Raw genomic sequence first — 16054 nt, 5'->3', positions numbered from 1 at the left:
TTACCTTATGGAGCCTAGACCGAAGAGAGTAGATGCGCTATTTTGAGTAGATAGTAGATGTAGATATGCGCGGATATAGACTAAAAAAGTAAAAAACTAGTTTTGATTGGCTAATGAAATAACTGAGTCTAGCTCTAAACCATATGATGAAATAAAGCAGCATAGAAATTTCTTCTTTAGCTAACTAAAGATATTCACACCCATTCACCAGGAAAGACCAATCACCAATACCAGTTCGGCGGACAAATAAATGGCACCGGGGGAAACCCGAGTTACTTACGTATGCCAGTTTCCGGGGAATCGGGTCTGACGTAGAACCACTTTTTAGCCCTCCATTGAAAACAGCTTGATAAAGAACAAGATAACGGACCTAATCGAAGCCGGAGAGATCCCCCTGTCTGATCAGCCGAACGTACATAAAAATCAACTGCCAAATCCGAAAGTGACAACCCAGCTTCCGGTACCGGTATCCCTCACCAGGTATTATAGGCGAAAGTAGCTAAAAGATATCTATTTTCTCAGGAGCGCCATACTTGCATGCACAAAAAAGAACATAAACTTTCATATTATTTCGTCCCGTTCATTGTGGTTCCTCGGCCCAGCTAGCCATTTCCTTGCTCGAACTGTACACATTAAAAGAGGGGGCTAAAAAAGTCCAATCTTTGATGTATGGCTGTTAAAATTCTTTTATAGCCTTTCCTCTTTGTGAGGGTCATAAGACCCTCGAAACTAAGGTTTTTCAGTAATTACTTTGGTTTGGATAAAGTTTATCAACAGCTTTTGGAAGTAAATTCTCTTTTCTTATAGACTTTATGACCCATTTTCCTTTATTCCGTCTTCTTCCTCTTATGCGTAAGGGATTCTAAGTCAATTTTATCGAGTATCCTCTCTCGGCCAAGGGAAGGCTTCTTGTCTTTCTTAGGTGTTCGATGTTCAAGTTTATACTTGACTAAAGAAATAGTCTTTTTTCTTATTTACACTTTGACTAAGTCATGCGAAAACGAGAGAGGATGCTTTTCTCAGGACGGGCAGTGTGTAACTAAAAACTAGACTAAGAACCCCAAGCCGCGTAACTCTGAACTAAACTCTAGAGGGGAAGAAACTTTCGCAATAAGAGACGTTGCTTTCGTAGTTTCATTGAATCCCAAGGGACTTGTAATTGAATAAATTAGAAGGCTTTACCAACTTCGGAGAAGATTCTATTAGAAGGCTGTGCCTATTTATAGCTGCAGAAGTTGCTGATGAAATTTCCCCTTAAGCCTATTAGACTAGACCTGTAAGCATCCTTGGGAATAGCTAAATTACTTTCAGCAGTAGTTATGTTGGCCTCCTTAGGCCTTTCAAAGTATCCAGCACGGCCAAGGTATTCAACCTGCACTCATTCTATCAACTAAAAGTACTTTTGACTCTTACTTAGTCTAAAATAAAAGCAAAAGCACTATTTCCTCACAACAAACTCTAAGTCATAATTTCCTGCTTCGGACTCAGACGGATTTCCTGCCTTCGTAAGACATGCAAACTCTGGAGTCTGTCTATACCTACTAGAAAGTTGACAAGGGTAGGACCTCTAAGTCAATCTCAATCGAACTCGGTAACTTCCTAGAAAAGATCAGAGACTATGAACTGCTTTAAAAGAGGACTTGGATGAGCTGCCGACTTTCCAATCCATTTGATCTATTAGTCGATAAGGAATGTTGTGATATTGGCCTCCTTAGCCCTATCTCGAGTGGATAAGGCTGCTTTTCTTTTTCAGTCTACTTTGACTGTCCATACTAAGAACCCTTCCCTGTATGGAGCCACCTACCAGAGCCGAGATGCCTCAGGTTTAGTGAGGATAGTGAGGGGAGAAGTATTAAGCGTTTAGAGACTAATTATAAGATAAGAGGAATTAGCTCCCATCAATCTTCAATCTATGGTTGCTCTTTCTCTCTCCCAAGATTTTTTTCTCTTCCATCATATTACAGAAAATAGGGTGACTTTTCGAGGGAAGAATAGGATGTTTGGAAAATGAAAGCCCCCCCCTCCTATTCATTCTCTACTCGAGGCTCACTAAAAACCATGTTGTTGTCTTCTTTCATTCAATGCTTGAAAAGCATGGGCGGTGGAGGTAAGAATAATAAATAGCCGAGTAAGCAACCAAGGCGATAGGGCGATATGGATAGGATCGGGGAAGCTCAACCATCAACAAAAAGGATCTATATTACCATTTACTATTAAATAACAAAAATAACAGAACTATAAGTATAAGGGGCTGGACTCTAGAATAGTGTTTAAGCCGTGCCGGCACTAATTCCTAAACTAGCTCGGTCTCATATGTGTTTGACCTTTTTTAAATAGACCGGACTGACAGATGGCGCAAAGCTCTCTCTTTAGCTTGCATAGATACACATAACATAGCAGAGAAAGGAATGTGTATCAACGAATAAACAAACAGAATCTAAAAAGATTACGCGATTGATCTCAAAGATAATGATCAGACAGGCAAGTCTAGCTCAAAAGCTGGATCCATGTTTTTGGTAGCTGAGATTGGATTGCCACATGCGGTACAAGAGCTTAGACGAGGTCTGCTTGGAGTCCCGGTTGTCCTGGTTAGCCCAGGCGAGATTTTTCCTTTATTCAACCAACCTAGCATGGTGCCCGCGTTTGAATACTTTTCGTTTTGCTAGAAGGTTGAGGAGTGGAAAGAGATCTATTGATGACGGGCTAGCCTCTCCATCGCCAAGAGGGTGTTATTGTAAGAACTTGCTTTAAGCGACGTTATCTCCTATTGTGCTAGACCCCGGTCCTGCCTACGCTTCAGATCGCCTATAGCTTTTAGACAGAAAGCGCTACTGCACCCTATATTTCGAAGAAAGTTTGAAGCCCCTTACGGATGATGCTTACCAATCGAGCTGGCAAACTTTCACTAGAATCAGGATGAGTCTTTCTAAAAATTCTCATCAGGTCTCCATCCTTACAAGACATTGAATCAATGGTGAATTAAGGTAAAGTCGTTCGCTTAGAACAGCCTTAGGGCTGCATTTTGAAAATAAAAGGTGCAGTAAAGAAAATCATACAATTGAAAGATGAGAGAGAGCTATTTCATTTAAGCGCTAAAAGCTAAGAAGAAAACAAAGATAAACCTATTCCTCTATCTACTAGCTCCAGGGTAAGATAAAGAGTTACGTAGAGAATTGAATCTTCAACTGATGAGGCAAAGCCTTAGAATGAAGTAAGGGACTTTTTAGTTACCGATGTTAACCATCTTTCTGATCTCCAAAGTCTTCAATCAAGCCCTACAGCAGAGAGATTTCTCTTGTGTTACGAAAGCCCGTAAGCAGTATATTAAGTCCAGCAGTATTTCCTTCGTCTCTTTATTGACTGATAAAGGTCTCAGTAAGAAGTTCGAAATCAGTCTGACTTCCTTCGTGATCAATAGCCAGAATCTCAATCCGAGGAAAAGCTTTATCCCAGCGGCTCTGACCTCTCTTCCGAATCCCGTATCTTCCCCTTTCGCCTCCGCTCCTGGTGAATCTATTCTATGCCTATGGCTCACTTAATTAAGTCCTATAGAGGAAATAGAAGACTTAGAGCGGAGAAAAGTCATTCTACAAGCAATCCTGAGATTGATAAGTTCGAAAGGAAATTCTTGCTATTGGTCTTGTTACCCGGAGAAGAAAGCAACAACTCACTCTCTTTAGTTAGACGGGATCTAGTTAGGAAAGCAGGTAATCATATCTTCAGCTTCCTCGATCTAAGTCTTGTTACGCCTTATGAGTTGAGAAGCCGTAAAGAAGGCAGAGATGAAGACTTCTATTTAGGGTGAGCACTAAGAAGTCAGAATAATAGTTTAAGAAGCGGGACTAAAGTCATTCAATTTAGTTACAAGTCAGGGTTGATGTATTTAGAGCTGTAAAGAAGTCTTTCTATTTTGATTTACTTTAAAACTTACCTTGATTCAGACCGGGCAGTTTGAAAGAATCAATGCCTATCTGCCTTTTACTTTCCACTCCTGCTTCAAGAGATATGGTAGGCCTGGAAATATGAACCCGAGCTAGTAGTATTAGAATACAATTCCGTCCGGGATAGATATTGAAAGTTAGAAGTTTCTCTTTAGTTACAAGCCTGTCCGGAAGATAGTTTAGGTACCCTTGAGATTCCTCCATCTAGCTCTGCATGCCCTCAAGAGGGCAGAGGGTAAGATAGGCAGAAGATTCATCTTTCTATTGACTTACACGTCCGTACTGTGATTGAGAATGCCTGGGAAGTCAGGAAGAAAGTAGTCAGATTTGTTTGCAAGGGTAATAGAAAATGACTCATTTTGCTGAGATTAGTCTTTCTCTTTAGTGTTGCCATCCCTTCCTTTACAGATCGGGGAGTCAAGTCAGTAAGAACCCGAACAATCAGTCTATTTAGTTACAAGGCCTTAAGCCTAAGAGAACAGCTAGTCAGTCAGAAAAGCAGTTTCCGAAGTTGACCTCTTTGAGGCAGTTAGAATAGTAGATTTTGTAGATGTTGCATTCCCGTCTGAATAAAGCTCGTAGTAGGATTTAGTGCAAATGCAAGGCAGAAATAGCATTGTAAGAAGAAAACCACTCGAAGGCCAAATCCTACTACGGTTTATTCCAGACGGGAATGCAACATCTACAAAATCTACTATTCTAACTGCCTCAAAGAGGTCAACTTCGGAAACTGCTTTTCTGACTGACTAGCTGTTCTCTTAGGCTTAAGGCCTTGTAACTAAATAGACTGATTGTTCGGGTTCTTACTGACTTGACTCCCCGATCTGTAAAGGAAGGGATGGCAACACTAAAGAGAAAGACTAATCTCAGCAAAATGAGTCATTTTCTATTACCCCTTGCAAACAAATCTGACTACTTTCTTCCTGACTTCCCAGGCATTCTCAATCACAGTACGGACGTGTAAGTCAATAGAAAGATGAATCTTCTGCCTATCTTACCCTCTGCCCTCTTGAGGGCATGCAGAGCTAGATGGAGGAATCTCAAGGGTACCTAAACTATCTTCCGGACAGGCTTGTAACTAAAGAGAAACTTCTAACTTTCAATATCTATCCCGGACGGAATTGTATTCTAATACTACTAGCTCGGGTTCATATTTCCAGGCCTACCATATCTCTTGAAGCAGGAGTGGAAAGTAAAAGGCAGATAGGCATTGATTCTTTCAAACTGCCCGGTCTGAATCAAGGTAAGTTTTAAAGTAAATCAAAATAGAAAGACTTCTTTACAGCTCTAAATACATCAACCCTGACTTGTAACTAAATTGAATGACTTTAGTCCCGCTTCTTAAACTATTATTCTGACTTCTTAGTGCTCACCCTAAATAGAAGTCTTCATCTCTGCCTTCTTTACGGCTTCTCAACTCATAAGGCGTAACAAGACTTAGATCGAGGAAGCTGAAGATATGATTACCTGCTTTCCTAACTAGATCCCGTCTAACTAAAGAGAGTGAGTTGTTGCTTTCTTCTCCGGGTAACAAGACCAATAGCAAGAATTTCCTTTCGAACTTATCAATCTCAGGATTGCTTGTAGAATGACTTTTCTCCGCTCTAAGTCTTCTATTTCCTCTATAGGACTTAATTAAGTGAGCCATAGGCATAGAATAGATTCACCAGGAGCGGAGGCGAAAGGGGAAGATACGGGATTCGGAAGAGAGGTCAGAGCCGCTGGGATAAAGCTTTTCCTCGGATTGAGATTCTGGCTATTGATCACGAAGGAAGTCAGACTGATTTCGAACTTCTTACTGAGACCTTTATCAGTCAATAAAGAGACGAAGGAAATACTGCTGGACTTAATATACTGCTTACGGGCTTTCGTAACACAAGAGAAATCTCTCTGCTGTAGGGCTTGATTGAAGACTTTGGAGATCAGAAAGATGGTTAACATCGGTAACTAAAAAGTCCCTTACTTCATTCTAAGGCTTTGCCTCATCAGTTGAAGATTCAATTCTCTACGTAACTCTTTATCTTACCCTGGAGCTAGTAGATAGAGGAATAGGTTTATCTTTGTTTTCTTCTTAGCTTTTAGCGCTTAAATGAAATAGCTCTCTCTCATCTTTCAATTGTATGATTTTCTTTACTGCACCTTTTATTTTCAAAATGCAGCCCTAAGGCTGTTCTAAGCGAACGACTTTACCTTAATTCACCATTGATTCAATGTCTTGTAAGGATGGAGACCTGATGAGAATTTTTAGAAAGACTCATCCTGATTCTAGTGAAAGTTTGCCAGCTCGATTGGTAAGCATCATCCGTAAGGGGCTTCAAACTTTCTTCGAAATATAGGGTGCAGTAGCGCTTTCTGTCTAAAAGCTATAGGCGATCTGAAGCGTAGGCAGGACCGGGGTCTAGCACAATAGGAGATAACGTCGCTTAAAGCAAGTTCTTACAATAACACCCTCTTGGCGATGGAGAGGCTAGCCCGTCATCAATAGATCTCTTTCCACTCCTCAACCTTCTAGCAAAACGAAAAGTATTCAAACGCGGGCACCATGCTAGGTTGGTTGAATAAAGGAAAAATCTCGCCTGGGCTAACCAGGACAACCGGGACTCCAAGCAGACCTCGTCTAAGCTCTTGTACCGCATGTGGCAATCCAATCTCAGCTACCAAAAACATGGATCCAGCTTTTGAGCTAGACTTGCCTGTCTGATCATTATCTTTGAGATCAATCGCGTAATCTTTTTAGATTCTGTTTGTTTATTCGTTGATACACATTCCTTTCTCTGCTATGTTATGTGTATCTATGCAAGCTAAAGAGAGAGCTTTGCGCCATCTGTCAGTCCGGTCTATTTAAAAAAGGTCAAACACATATGAGACCGAGCTAGTTTAGGAATTAGTGCCGGCACGGCTTAAACACTATTCTAGAGTCCAGCCCCTTATACTTATAGTTCTGTTATTTTTGTTATTTAATAGTAAATGGTAATATAGATCCTTTTTGTTGATGGTTGAGCTTCCCCGATCCTATCCATATCGCCCTATCGCCTTGGTTGCTTACTCGGCTATTTATTATTCTTACCTCCACCGCCCATGCTTTTCAAGCATTGAATGAAAGAAGACAACAACATGGTTTTTAGTGAGCCTCGAGTAGAGAATGAATAGGAGGGGGGGCTTTCATTTTCCAAACATCCTATTCTTCCCTCGAAAAGTCACCCTATTTTCTGTAATATGATGGAAGAGAAAAAAATCTTGGGAGAGAGAAAGAGCAACCATAGATTGAAGATTGATGGGAGCTAATTCCTCTTATCTTATAATTAGTCTCTAAACGCTTAATACTTCTCCCCTCACTATCCTCACTAAACCTGAGGCATCTCGGCTCTGGTAGGTGGCTCCATACAGGGAAGGGTTCTTAGTATGGACAGTCAAAGTAGACTGAAAAAGAAAAGCAGCCTTATCCACTCGAGATAGGGCTAAGGAGGCCAATATCACAACATTCCTTATCGACTAATAGATCAAATGGATTGGAAAGTCGGCAGCTCATCCAAGTCCTCTTTTAAAGCAGTTCATAGTCTCTGATCTTTTCTAGGAAGTTACCGAGTTCGATTGAGATTGACTTAGAGGTCCTACCCTTGTCAACTTTCTAGTAGGTATAGACAGACTCCAGAGTTTGCATGTCTTACGAAGGCAGGAAATCCGTCTGAGTCCGAAGCAGGAAATTATGACTTAGAGTTTGTTGTGAGGAAATAGTGCTTTTGCTTTTATTTTAGACTAAGTAAGAGTCAAAAGTACTTTTAGTTGATAGAATGAGTGCAGGTTGAATACCTTGGCCGTGCTGGATACTTTGAAAGGCCTAAGGAGGCCAACATAACTACTGCTGAAAGTAATTTAGCTATTCCCAAGGATGCTTACAGGTCTAGTCTAATAGGCTTAAGGGGAAATTTCATCAGCAACTTCTGCAGCTATAAATAGGCACAGCCTTCTAATAGAATCTTCTCCGAAGTTGGTAAAGCCTTCTAATTTATTCAATTACAAGTCCCTTGGGATTCAATGAAACTACGAAAGCAACGTCTCTTATTGCGAAAGTTTCTTCCCCTCTAGAGTTTAGTTCAGAGTTACGCGGCTTGGGGTTCTTAGTCTAGTTTTTAGTTACACACTGCCCGTCCTGAGAAAAGCATCCTCTCTCGTTTTCGCATGACTTAGTCAAAGTGTAAATAAGAAAAAAGACTATTTCTTTAGTCAAGTATAAACTTGAACATCGAACACCTAAGAAAGACAAGAAGCCTTCCCTTGGCCGAGAGAGGATACTCGATAAAATTGACTTAGAATCCCTTACGCATAAGAGGAAGAAGACGGAATAAAGGAAAATGGGTCATAAAGTCTATAAGAAAAGAGAATTTACTTCCAAAAGCTGTTGATAAACTTTATCCAAACCAAAGTAATTACTGAAAAACCTTAGTTTCGAGGGTCTTATGACCCTCACAAAGAGGAAAGGCTATAAAAGAATTTTAACAGCCATACATCAAAGATTGGACTTTTTTAGCCCCCTCTTTTAATGTGTACAGTTCGAGCAAGGAAATGGCTAGCTGGGCCGAGGAACCACAATGAACGGGACGAAATAATATGAAAGTTTATGTTCTTTTTTGTGCATGCAAGTATGGCGCTCCTGAGAAAATAGATATCTTTTAGCTACTTTCGCCTATAATACCTGGTGAGGGATACCGGTACCGGAAGCTGGGTTGTCACTTTCGGATTTGGCAGTTGATTTTTATGTACGTTCGGCTGATCAGACAGGGGGATCTCTCCGGCTTCGATTAGGTCCGTTATCTTGTTCTTTATCAAGCTGTTTTCAATGGAGGGCTAAAAAGTGGTTCTACGTCAGACCCGATTCCCCGGAAACTGGCATACGTAAGTAACTCGGGTTTCCCCCGGTGCCATTTATTTGTCCGCCGAACTGGTATTGGTGATTGGTCTTTCCTGGTGAATGGGTGTGAATATCTTTAGTTAGCTAAAGAAGAAATTTCTATGCTGCTTTATTTCATCATATGGTTTAGAGCTAGACTCAGTTATTTCATTAGCCAATCAAAACTAGTTTTTTACTTTTTTAGTCTATATCCGCGCATATCTACATCTACTATCTACTCAAAATAGCGCATCTACTCTCTTCGGTCTAGGCTCCATAAGGTAAGGAGGGCTATTGGTCAAGCGCCCTTCTCCATCTCCTGCTGATGCTAAGGTTAGCAGCTCTGCCCTTTCCTGGAATCACTCTCTATGGGCTAGTAAGAAGGGGCGTGTTCAAGCTCTCCTCTAGATGGAAGCTGAAAGAGTGTCTCAAACTTTATTATCGACCAGAATCTCACTTTCTTTGGATCGCAAGTCAGTCTCTTAGAGTCCTTTCCTTAGTAGCAGGATCCTATCCTATCATAGGCGCACTCAGTTGAGTCTACTAGTTCAGGAGTGAAGGAAGGCTCCAAGTAAGTTTATTCAAGCACTGGGAATCTATCGCTTTTGCAGACAAAGAAAGTATTGCGAACAAAGTAAGACAGATGGTCTTTCAAAAGAACAGAAATGCACCACTTTTCCAACCAAGAAAATAAATGCTTTAGAAGCATTCGCTCCTCGGTTCAAGAAAGAAGAAGAAGTCGGATACGAGGTCAAGAGGAGGAGATCGACTGGCTATAATTGGAGTTAGGTTCCGTCTTTGGCGTAGCCTTTCTTCGAACCTGTCTTTTCAGTGGTCAAGGCGGTATGTCGATCATTCTAATGAAAACATCTCCCTGATCCAATTTATGCCCGAGGACAGGGGGGAAGCGCTCTTCTGCTAGCTTCTTACTGCAAGACATAAAGTGAAAGCCCCATCAAGAGCCGTTCAATAGTCCGTATGCTTTCAATCATCAATCGGTACACCACTTAAAAGTAAAAGTTTTTACATCCGATCAAGCAGCTGAAGGAAGCACAGCTTAACAGCCAGCACAAACTTGAATGAAGCCAGTCGGCGTAGCGCCTTATGCCTCTACGGATCTCGATTAGCCTCTTCTATGGAAGAAGGTTTTTCCTTCATTCCCCTTCTCTTCCTTTCCCAGGTTACTGGATTGGAATTTAGAATAGCGGTTCCAGAGGAGCGTAGCCGATTAAGGAAAGCAGTCTACTCATGTAGTTAAGAAGTAACTCTTCAAGCATGGTAAGCAGGCACGTATGGAATGAAGGTAGGTCAATCACTCTTACTTTAACCCCCGTGCCCAGCATTGATCCCGGAGCCGGAAAGAAGGATTGTTTTTCTGTCTAGTTTAGACGGTCTTGTCTATGATGGAGTATAGAAATGTGAGATTTGTTATCTCAAGTTCAGATAGCATCAGTAACCACTTCGCCATTCTCTTAAATAGGGCAGGCTTCTCTGATTGCAACAATCGCTCTATTCCCTTTGCCTATTAGGCGAAAAGAGTAGCTGAAGCTTTAAGAAAGAAAGTGTGCTTACTTCGGGGATGAAGAATCAGTTGAACTCACTCGACTAAGAATCCTAGAAAGTGGTGCCCTTGGTTCAGTCTTTAGAGAAAGTGCTGTTGATTCGGTCCTTTCTTTCAGCAGTTGGCGCGTAATATCCATCCCCATCTGTTATTGTAACTGACTCTCTTCAATAGATGAGCCTTGGTCGTCCTATCCGCAAGAATGGCAAGCGCAGACCGGGAACCTAGGCCAATTGAAAGTCACAGCCGTTTGATAGCCCTTTTCGTAAGATCCCTTATCAATTGTCCTAATAGAGTGATTTACCTGATTAAATGAAGGCGCAGGATTTCCCACCCGTTGTAAAATAAGGGAAGTTTCCGTCCACACCTAGCTAGCATCGAAGAGCATTCATTCCGTATCCTCCATTATCCTACTTTCTTTCCTTTCCGTTTTCGAAACTAAAGAAAGAAGAAAAAAGCTAGCGCTAAGCAAAGGGCGAGGATAAGCGCACAGAGAGAGCTTTCAAGTAAAGATGTCAGATCGAAAGCCTCCGGAATTGGATAAGAGGTGAGGTTCACCTTTCACCCTAGTGGGAAAAGAAGAAGGAGTTTATTCCCTTTGAAGAATAAATGCTTTTAAGCCCCCCTTTGTAAGTGAAGGAAAAAGAGGCTGTCTCAGATCATGGGAGAGTCATCCGTCTAAGGAGAAGAGGCGCCGAGATATTAAACAAAGGTCTTGTCACGAGCTGGGGCAACGCTTTTATCCGCATAGGATCTGGGCTCGAACCAGCGCTTTCCAGATTAAGAATCCGGATTTCCAACCTTTCAATAGTCTTAGTGCGCTTTCGATGTAGAAAATAGCGTATGTAAAGGTAAAGAAAGTAGGTAGTATGTAGGTTTGTATGATATGGGCTTCATTCCTTCAGTTGGAGTTCATGCCTTACCGATGTATATAAAAATTATCGTAGTGTAGTTCTCGTATTATAGTAGTAGGCAACAAAGTAGCTTTAACGTGAACAGCGCTTTGTCCTTTATTTATTTTATTTCTAAAGAGGCGGCAACTGCGCTGAATGATAATAAAGCCAAAAGTCCCATGCATCCTTTCTTTCTTTGGTCAACAACCAAGCACAACTCAATAGAATGAATTCTTCAAGACTCCTACATGAACTTTCTGTCTGGAGGGAATCAATTTTTCTCAATCAATCACTACACTATGTTTCAACAATTTCTCAATGCTATGTCAAGGGCCTTCCACTGGATTCGAAATTGCGGAAAACCTGAGCCTGAGGTCTTGTCTTAAAAGAGAAAGTCTCTCAAGAGTTGAGAGCATCGGACTTGACTTGGAAGAAAATATTGTATCTTCTTTCTGTTTTAGGGGGGGCCACTATTCCTTTAGTCGTTCAAGATCAAGTTCTCGCCCATTGCGATGGGATCGCTGGGATGGAAGGGCCACCAACTCCGCCAGGTATAGAACCGAAGCACCTCTTGAAGCGCCCCAGCGGCGCCCCTACCTCAACCGGTTATTCTATTATCCCGGAATAAGAACCTCCCCTAATCTCGGACGCATTTCTAATAGATATTCTTTATTGCCGCTACGGGCTCCTGAATCTTGGGGGGGCTGACGGGTTGAACCGTCAGGTGTCCATCCATAGTCAATTAAAAATTACAAGTAGAACGGCGTGTGGAAGCTGCGTTGGTAGCGGACGGTTTTTACCCCCTTTCTATTCTTGATAGGTACCGTGACATTCGTTACTATCTCCATTCCCTGCGGGGGGGGGCTGATGACGCCACGGACCTATCAGTCCTATGTCATGCAAATAATGGAGCATGGCACCCGGCAAAGCCTTCCCTATCTGCGGGTCATCCAAGCCATCCATCATTCGCATATTCTGTTAGACCGAGTGGATGGTCAATAGTTTTAACCGCAGGGAATCAATGGGCCAGCTCCGAGAATAAATAAAATAAGTGGCTCTTTTTGTTTCTATACGCAATTCACGTTAACATGCGTCTGTAGCCGTTGCAAACAGAGGTAGGAGGAGGACCAAAACCAGACAGAAAATGGAAAAGAAGAGCGACCCCTATTCAAACCGAAAGAAGTACCTCACCTTACGAAGAAGTAGTTGGAGCTGGGCTCCGAACTATGAGAGTTTGCTTTTGTATTATGTTTCTAAGAGAGGTATGATCAAATAAGGGATCAGACCGCTCCCGGTGTTCGAACTAGTCATTAATGGTCGGCTTCATTGGTATCCTTTCGATATGCGTTGCGAACACTTTCATTTTTAGCGTCTCATCTTCTCTAGAGAAGCGAAACTCGAACGGATAGAGCGGATGGTCCAACTACATAACTTTTTCTTTTTCATTACTTCTATGGTCGTGCCTCGTGGCACGGCAGCACCCTTACTATTGAAATGGTTCGTCAGTAGAGATGTTCCCACAGGTGCCCCTTTTTCCAATGGTACTCTAATTCCAATTCTTATCCCTTCATTCCCTCTTTTGGTCTATCTACATTCCAGGAAATTCAGACGCTCCATGGACGGAGCAAAAAGTGGAGTCTTGGTCAGAGCAGGCCGCCTTATTTTACTACCAGACATAATTGGGAGAAGCTCATCCGAAACTAGAGCTGGAAACGCCTCATTTCGTTTCGTTCCCGTTCTTCATTTCCTTCTTCTCGAATCCAAGGGGGACTTCTCATATTTAGAATCTTTCTGCGGTGTGCTCTGTTTACTATTCTTTCGTACTCTCTTCTCTTTACCACGCGATAGGTCAGCAAAGCGTGAGCGGGCGCAGAGAAGGAAACGCCAAAGACTTCGGCCTAACCCTAACGGGAATGAGCAAGAACGAAATGACAAGATGAGGTGCTCCGGGCACCCCCATTTAGAAAGAAGGGTCGAAGGTTTTGGGCCTGTAGCTTTCCCCGTCCCCCCTTCGTCGGGGGGTGCTTGTGTGGGGGGTGTGCCACCTGAACCTGAAATCGGGCTTGAAGCTCTCGCCTTACCAACGAGCCGACAGCTGATGGCTGTTGGTCACGACTACCACCAAAAAGCTCCAATTCAGATGAATATTGCACATTTTGGAGTGTGCATCTGTATGTTGGGTGTTCTTCTGTCGTGCGACCCGGCGGCTTATGTGCGACCTGTGGCCCACGCCTCCTATTTGTTCAGGGCGGGCGGCGTGAACTCTGACTCGATCCGGGTATTCAATCCCGCCGCTGAGATGCTCAGTTGACTCCTTAACCTTGATAGGAAGATGGCTTATTCAATAATTCGTGCATAAGGGTAAGGAACTTTGGATGAACTAATGCGAATGGGTGTAAGCCTCGCTGCTCGGAAACACCCAGTGCTGACCACACTGAGAGACACGAAAGCGCAGGTAACGCCAGTTGGCGAAGTGGCGTTAAGCATCCCTAGCGGTACGAAAAGAGAGGTCGTGATGATATCATCTACGTCCGTACCGCTCCTCGTGGAGTAGATCCCGCATCCAACCAAGTCTTTGACCAGGGAACGGGATAATTCCCACTACCGCTGGAAGGCCAGCCGGGCCGTGAGCGCGGTGGGAACGGGCTTCCCAAAAAGCCAGCCCCGGGCCGGGGTCGGCATAGAATGAAGGGGACGGCCCTAATGTTGTGTTGGCAAAGCCAACTTCTTGGGTTGCGGGCGGAGAAGAGCGGACGTGGGGACTCAGACCGGGGCGCAGCGTAACTAAGAGAGCCATTCCATTTAGGGCGAGACAGAATGGGCGGGCACGAATTTATTTTGGGAAAGCTGGTGTCCGAGCCAATTTGTAAGACGACTACAACTTCACTTATTAGATTAGTATTCGCCGCCTATCCCGAAAAAAATGGGATGAAATAGAAAGAACGCGAAGCGCTAGCGCTATAGTATATCAAGGTTTTTTTTGGGGGGGATTTGCTTCTTCACAAGCTTATCCCCGCCCCGACCGGCAGCTGCTGGGTCCCCCCATCTCTAAATAACTTAACTTCCCCCGGTCTTCGGCCCGAGCTGTATGAGGCAGAAACTCGCCCCACGTACGGTTCGGAGGCCGAGCCCCACCCCAGCTGTAATGGTGCGGCTTAGGTCAACTAACACAAAGAGGATACAGTTCACTCAACGATTGCCTTTGGGTTCCGAACTCCATATGGGGAAGGAGCGTTGTTGTTTCCGAGGTCTCGATCATTTACATGGACCCACTTCTCATTCCATTTGTGGGAATTTTATGATCTATAAACCGTCCCTAACGAACGATCGCCTCATGTTTGAGCATGGTGAATCACTTCGTGCCGACCTGTTGCCAATAAACTTTTCGGCCTCATATGAGAATGGAAAACTTGAGCATTTTCTGCATCGGTGGATGAAGAATCGCGAACATAAGAATTTATGGTTGACCATGTTCCCAGAAAAAAGATACTTTAGAGAAACAACGAGCACGACTGAAGTGGCTATACATACAAATCCATTTACGGATAGATATGCTTCGATTGGAACTGGAAGTTCCAGAACAGGCGGCTGGTATACCACCATAATGAAACTGCCTTTTCTTTTTTTTATTCGGATAGGATTTTGGTTGGCTTCGTCGGGAGGCTCGCGTAGTTTGTTACGTCAGCTCCAAAAGGATAAGTTGCGTTGGAATCGATAAAGTTCCGTGGAATTCATAATTGCATAAAAAAAAAGAAAAGGAGTCTTCAACCCTCTATGAAAAGCTATTAAAAAATTTCAAAGGCAAAGGGCCAAGGTGAGAAAGACCAAAGAAATCTGTTTCATAAATATGGTCTCCTCTTGTCATCCCGGAAAGAATATCTGCTCTGCTTGTTCACTCCCGAAACGCCTAAGCCGAATAGAGGGATATGGTGTTTACCTAAATAGAGTGGAACGGCAGCGCAAGCTCACTAGAGACTTACATACCACTAGTCGTTTTTGTTTGTGTATTGAACTTTGTTGATGCTCTCTTCTGTGGAAAGTAATGAAAATGCTTCGGTGGTCAGGCTCTTAATGTTTATATATATATTTTATGGTCCTTCCATTAACCACTCCTTGCTCCCACACCAGAAGCTACTACCCCTTCGGACCTTGTTGCTTAGTCCGTTCGTGTGGTACCTTTGACTCTTTCTGGTGCTGCGCTGCTTAAAACTAGGGTCCGTGAAGGTAAGGATTGCTTTCAATCAAAGGTAATGGACGGTCAGGAGGGTGCTGAACCCCCCTTTCCTTTCATGGTCCGGGTTTGTTTGCTTCTGCCCTTTCGATTGCGGATGCGAGAACAAACATAAGTATCACAGCTCCTTCTCGAGCAGTAAGAGCTCCCTCGTCCTATTCTTTGCCTAATATACCCGCTCTTCAAGAGTTAACTCTTTTGTGCATTGGTGTATTTTTACTATGGATTCAATTCCTTCAATGTGAACAAAATAGGATTGGATTGATGGACAGAATCCTTTCGACATGGTCTTCTCTCTCTTTCCTATTGCTATTGGGATCCCTTTCATATTCATATTCAATAAATAGATTGCCTCTATCCATTTCTCCCTCTCTACTTCAAAGGGCGGGGAGGTAGGATGGAGGGCCCGGCCCGTACTCTAGAGCTAGTTTGACTTAGTGTACAGGACAGTGGTATGTGTGTCAGGGGAAAAAATCCAAAAAGGTTTTTGGCTCGCAATAAAGCTGATCGAGCAACTAGGAATCCTATCTATCCACCTCT

This window comes from Arachis hypogaea, unplaced genomic scaffold (genome assembly GCF_003086295.3).
Source record: "Arachis hypogaea cultivar Tifrunner unplaced genomic scaffold, arahy.Tifrunner.gnm2.J5K5 arahy.Tifrunner.gnm2.scaffold_139, whole genome shotgun sequence".
Taxonomy (NCBI): Eukaryota; Viridiplantae; Streptophyta; class Magnoliopsida; order Fabales; family Fabaceae; genus Arachis; species Arachis hypogaea.
This window is presented reverse-complemented; position numbering follows the sequence as displayed.